At 34.8% G+C, this 6,694-nt stretch overlaps 2 pseudogenes across 1 annotated transcript; one reads left to right on the top strand and one right to left on the bottom strand.

The window, feature by feature from the left end:
* The first annotated feature begins 978 nt into the window (after positions 1-978).
* Positions 979-1,957, top strand: LOC147519612 (loganic acid O-methyltransferase pseudogene; annotated as a pseudogene). The gene is made up of 2 exons (XR_015213148.1): positions 979-1,097; positions 1,267-1,957. The product of XR_015213148.1 is annotated as a loganic acid O-methyltransferase pseudogene (transcript).
* A 1,611-nt stretch (positions 1,958-3,568) lies between these two features.
* Positions 3,569-6,018, bottom strand: LOC147519611 (ABSCISIC ACID-INSENSITIVE 5-like protein 5; annotated as a pseudogene).
* Between the last annotated feature and the right edge of the window lie 676 nt (positions 6,019-6,694).

Raw genomic sequence — 6,694 nt, 5'->3', positions numbered from 1 at the left:
TCTAATGTATGCATTGAATTTTGTATTTAAACCCCTCTTTATGCAAATCCCCACACACATCTAACTCGTGATCCCCAATCCTGACCCTATTTGTCTACCCATTTTGTTTTATTAATATCGATGAAGACTTGTCAAACCCGGTTAAGTAAACACTTTAAATGTTATTAAGGAGACCTTTTAAATGTCCACATTACCCCCATATATGTCAAAAACGTCCAATATATGTATTGAACACAAAAATATTTTTCCTATTAAATTTTTATTAATTAAAATATTAATTACGATTAGGCATCCAATGTATAACCAATGTATGCATTGAACACAAATTATTTTTAATTAATTGAAACATTAATTACATTAGGCATCTAATGTATGCATTGAATTTGTATTTAAAACCCTCTTTTATGATACACACATCTAACTCAGATCCCCACGCGATCCTGACCACTATTTGTCTACCCATTTTGTTTTATTATAATAGATATTTTTATTATGTCCTATATAGTACAAAATATCAGGATATAAGTATTTATCGATATTCAATTTCTGGATATGTATTGTAGATATATCCCCCTCTTTTGATATATTTGACATTGTTCCACATGCAAAATATCACGGATATATTTTAAAATATCGACAAATATCGTGGATATTGTGGATATTTCTTGATATATCATGATATATTATTTATATTTATTTGAAATATAATGGTAAATATTAAATAAAATTGTTATATACATAAAATATCACCAAATATCATAAAATATCTTCAAATATCGCAAATATCATCAAAATATCACCGATATTTGGTTTATAGATATATATTTCTGACATATCATTGATATTTATATATCTTTTCTCTGAAATGGATAGATATCTTCGGATATCGCATATCGGATATTTTGTACTATGATATGTGATCTATAACTTTGTGGTTTTTGTTGATTATGAGCTATAATAACATTATTAACATGTCTTAATTAAGAGTGAGAATTGAAAGAAGGGGAGAAACACAGACATGGCTAAAGCTGTATCAGAGTCATTCCCCATGAATGGTGGAGAAGGTGTTTACAGCTACAAGCGGAATTCCTCTTCAGGTAGGCTTACATAGCATATATATAAGAAAGTCTATATCAACTTCACTAATTAATTGATTATTCATTTTATCTCTAATGAAGTACTATTGAAACTTCATGTTTCATCATGTAGAGAGGAGTGACTAGCAGCAAGTTCATAATAGATGAAGCGATCTGTGAAAAACTTCGATATCAAACGTTTTTTTGACCTCAAATCCATTTACAATAGCAGATTTTGGCTGTTCCACCGGACCTAATACGTTTGTCGTGGTACAAAACATATTGGACGCCGTAGAGCTCAAGTACAAAAATTCTCCCAGTCTCAGCACCCATATTCCGGAATTCCAAGTTTATTTTAATGACCACATTGCTAACGATTTCAACATGCTATTTAAATCCATCCCTCTTGAGAAAAAATATTTTGCGGCTAGTGTACCAGGTTCTTTTTATGGCCGGTTATTTCCTCAGAGTTCTCTTCATTTTGTACACTCCTCTTATTCACTCCATTGGCTCTCTGCGGTACCATACGAATTGTTGGACAAAAACTCTCCAGCTTGGAATAAGGGTAGGATCTCTTATGCAAATGCACCAGATGAAGTTATAGAAGCGTATGCAGCTCAATTTGCAAAGGACATGAATTCTTTCTTGAAAGCTAGAGCTGAAGAACTTGTGCCTGGTGGATTGATGGCACTACTACTTATAGCTTCCCCAGATAAAATTCCTTCTCCCAAGTCCGTTTTATTTCGCCTTTTTTATCTCATGGGATCTTGTCTCATGGATATGGCCAAGAGTGTAAGTAACGTTCCATCTCGTTATTATGTGTGATTTTAATATGTGGACAGTACATACTCCCTATGAACAGAAAAACTTCGTCGCTTGTATTCACACTGACCTTCCCAAAAATATTGTACGAGGAAATTTGTCGTATGCTGCACCAAATCTTTGATAAAAAATGCTACTTTTCCACTAACAGAAATTTGTTTTCCCAATTCTCTCCCACATTCCAATTGTGAAGATTCACACAATCACACAAACTACTCAATGTATACTCTCACAGATGCCCTGTGCCCCTGTCCAGACTTTCCAGTTAGTAATATTTGCATTCAAAAGGTTCTACGAAGACTCTTGTAATGCCTAATTGCCTATGACTCTCTAACAGGCACATTCGTCTATTCAAGTAATATTTTGTGTTGTTGTTTTAAAACCATAACTCTCAATTAAGTATAGCATATTCGGATCAACCAATGTATCTACTTAAAACTGCTTGATCTGAGAAATGGGGAATACCCCAAGCGAAGAGGAAATAGATTCATTCAACTTACCTCTCTGTTGGACAACACGCAAAGAGATGGAAGGATTAATAGAGCGAAATGGGAGTTACACTATTGAGAAAATGGAGCCATTTCTTCAAATGATACCTAATGCTGACAATAGTAGACATCAACTTTGAATAGGATTAATGTACTAAACTAACCCGTCCTTCACATTTTAAGTGCTTTAACTTTTAATTTTTTTTTTAATTAATCTATATATCCCTATTGCGAAATAGAGTATAATTGTTAACTCTTAATAATACCAAACTCTAAATAAATGCAAGTTTACGAATAAATTTTGCATACAACTATGTTTCACAAAGCTTACTTCACTTTATTGATTTTTGTTTGTTTGCTTTTTAATTTGTACCACTTAACTTTATACTTACATATTTAGATTTTTTTAGAATTAAAAAATTTGTGCTATGAGACTTAACCTCACGTCATGTGGTCATCAAATGCATTGCCCCACGCTTTCGCATTTTAAAACATTTCAGAGTACTCATTTTCTCATTTCTCCCATCTGACAAACTTGAGAGAATTGCAGATTTAAAGTATATTATGAAGTGAGTAGATGATGAAGATAGGATAGCTATGCTCTAAATGATTTTAGAAGTATATTATTAGAAGTAAGTTATTTTTAATTTGTGTTGGTCAATTAGAGGTAAAGAAATAATTTCAATATTGCATGGCTTAGAATCTAAAAACCATATTTATTTTTGTAACGAAACCATTATGATTATTATTATAATTTGATTATTGTTAAAGAATCTGTCAATTGGGTATTTTGTTATTATTTACATTTTTCTACTCTATTATTCATCTTTTTCTTTAACATATTGTTCTTGTTCATTTAAATTTATTATTTTTCTTTTTCCTTCCCTTCTAATTGAGATTTCCGTATCTCTTTCATATAAATCTTTTACCTTGTTCTAGTGCCCAGTAGACCTGCTTCTATATTATGGCAAATCTGCTACATTCAAATGGAACATTGCAATATGATAGAAATGAAACGATATTTTCCCCTCTTCACTTTAATTTACATGTGTTTCAATTTATAATGCTCGTTTGCCTTACTATACATACATACAGCTATCGAAATGGAACTCTTTGGAGAGTCCAAGACAAAAATCTTTAATATGCCTTTTCTTACGGGAGTCTAATTTGTGTTACCAGGGGCTAGTCTTCGTCCTTCTGCAAATCTTTTCTTCGCGTTCCTGTTGTTTCCATAGTTCTCGAGATCTGTGAGTAAAAAAAAAAATTTCAGGAAGGTTATTTCAGCCATTCACTTCCACTGCTAAAGTTCACACAACAGTGATTAACAGATACTGAGATGTTCGTAATCATTTATGTCAAACAACTTATAGCATGTGTGACTGAGATGTATGTGCAAACAGTTTGGGAAGTTAATCAAAAATCCATAGGGGCTTGAGCGGTTGAGCCTATTGGAACATAACTGAAGCTCAACAGGACACTGAAACAAGATTGCACTCACAAATTCGTTTCTTGGCAATAAATGGATCTTCGAGCCTGGGATTCTCTATAATTGTGGTTATGAGAACTTTCTTTATCCTATTACACTATGCACCAGTTATGAAAAAACCATGATAACGGGTCCACATGGCTTAAAACAAAAACTATCTTAAAGAGAGCAAAAATCAGTGACTGGAAACTACAAAATTCACATATCAGTTCATATATCAACCTTGAAGGTTCAGTCAGATATCAGTTTTGAATATATTTGATTCATAAATTCATGGTTTAATAATTTATAATACCTCAGTTGGAAGATCCGTACCTCCTTTTTCTGCACTTCAATGATTTCAGCCTGGAGGTAGAGAAAATTTATGAGAATGCGCCGAAACCAGCAGTACTAAATAACATATTCACAGTACAAAGGCTCCCCCTTTCATCAAATAATTACCTGTTTCTTTAGCAATTCATTGTTCTCCTCTTTAAGTTTTGCAACTTCTGCTTCCAATTGCATGGTATAGGCCTGTTAGAAAGCCAAATAGACAAGAAAGAAAAATAACAGAGATGCACATAAGCAACATAACTAAAATATGACAAGCTGCATGAGAAAGTATAAGAATGTATGTAAATCAAATTATCTCTCAAATTATTCAAAGAATCGATCTGCTTCATCATGTTAAAATGTCATCAAGATTTTCCTATGTTAATCTCCTTTTAAGTTGTTGTAAATTGTGACTTCATGTTAGGATCCTAATTCAGGATGTATACCACTGCAAAACATCAGTTAAATTTAGAACTTAGTTCAGGTTAGATTGCAGTCTTTATCTGTTCCATGCACTTCTCATTTTATATAATAACACATTTGCACCTACCTTGCTAATTGATTATGTTGTTATAAACTTATAATCCGTCCAGCATAATTTCTATTTTAGACGAGGATGCAAGTCGATATATTGGATAAGGCCATGAAATTCTGAGTGAGTTCACAAATTTATAAGTAGCACTGTTGCAAAACTCTATCTTAGTTAGACAAAACTGAAAACAATGTAATATGCATAAAACTATTTTAACAAGGATACACCTGCTTACGAGCACGTGATCTTGCAGCCGACTCTCTGTTCTTGATCATTCTCCTCTGCCTCCTCTCAACAATCTTCTCACGACCCCACTGTATCCATCCTCCTTAAACCTCCACTAAGCACGAAAGAAACGGGTGACAAGGAGGGTGAGTCATCGTTACTCCTTCCAAATCCATCAGAAGATGGTTGATCCCTAGGAACTGTAACTGCTTCACCTCCAAAACTAACAGTACCCATACTTCCAGTGTCTAACCCATCACCCTTTACAAAACCTTTGTTCATTGTTGGATCCTCCCTTTGTACAATTGCATCCCTTGTGCCCTGACTAACCAACTGAGCATTGTCCGCAAAATGCAAGGGTAAGGTATGAGCCGTAGTAGGCTGTTTAGGAAACAATTGTCGTTGATGATTTTTCTGTTGCTGTTGAGATGATATAACTCCATTTAGACTCACTGCTAAATTTGGTGATTGATTAGGATGTGGAGGGTTACTACTTTCCATACTCCGATGGCTAGGACATCGATGTGTTAATTTCGTTAGCCCGTCGAACCGAAGCGATAGACTAGTATTTCCATTGGACTGCAGTAATTTATCAGAATATCCATTACTCTCTCTTCTACCAGCTATTTGACTATCTTCCTTCACAACCCTGCCCTTATCAAGAACTCCTCTAAAGTTACCTCTCCCAAAGTCGTCTGTCTTTGTGACAAATTCAAACCAGAAGTACCACCACCACCATTGTCCTTATACGTCTCTCCAAACTTCATCGACAGTCTTCAGACTAGTTGTCCTTGGCAATGTTAAAGAACCCTGCCTCTGCAGATTCCCAATCCCCGTTATTACCGAAAGATGTCCCTAAGGTTTGACTCTCTTCAGCAGGTAAAACATTTTGAGAAACGCATCCATGTTCATTGATCCATAATCTGTTCTAAGCCCACCCATGGTTGTTCTGAAGCTCGTCAAACTTCAATGAGTATATTGTGTCGAGCGAACTGGTTTTCCTCCACCACCATCACTACCACCTGAAACTTGACCAGTACCACCGCCGCCGCCATATGGCGGCATATCAGCCTCCATGTTCTTGCAGTTCATTCAGAATACCAACTTCACTCAATTGAGCTAAGTACTTAAAAAGAACTGAATCAACTGTCTCAGAAGTCAGAAGACACGCATTGAGTCTATGTGTGTTTTCAAGTTTCTAAACTGATTTCTCAAACTTCACATGCACACTTAACCAAACAACTAGAAGAATATATAAGATCCACAAGAATGCTACGTTAAATATTGACATATAAAGGAAACTAATATGGGAATTATGTCTTAGTCTCTTGGAGCAAATGAACAATCAAGACGCAAGTAGCAACTAAGTCATAGCCAAAAAAAAGCAGAAACAAGACGATTGATTTTATTGTTAAGACATTTTAGTCTAAACAGAAGAAAATGGCTTGTACCTGTTTTGGTGGTGTTAGACTATTAGGTGAGCAGCGTCACTTCTTGTTCCTCAAAAATTTAGTGATTAAGAAAGTTGACAAGTGTTCACACTTGGCTTACACAAGTGTCGCTCAAGTAAATGGTTTTGAGTTGATGAGTACTGTTAGGAGTGTTAGGGGACAGGTTTAATCAAGATTACATGAGGGTCAATTTGTTTGGTTTAGCAATTAATCAGGATTAAATGAGGGTCAATTTTTTTTTATGCGTTGGACCTTGCAACCCCACCTAATGACGTACTGTTCCACGCTGGTATTTCAACAAA

This window comes from Coptis chinensis, chromosome 2, assembly GCF_015680905.1.
Source record: "Coptis chinensis isolate HL-2020 chromosome 2, ASM1568090v1, whole genome shotgun sequence".
Classification (NCBI taxonomy): Eukaryota; Viridiplantae; Streptophyta; class Magnoliopsida; order Ranunculales; family Ranunculaceae; genus Coptis; species Coptis chinensis.
The sequence above is the reverse complement of the archived record's forward strand: the minus strand, read 5'-3'. Positions and strand labels throughout refer to the sequence as shown.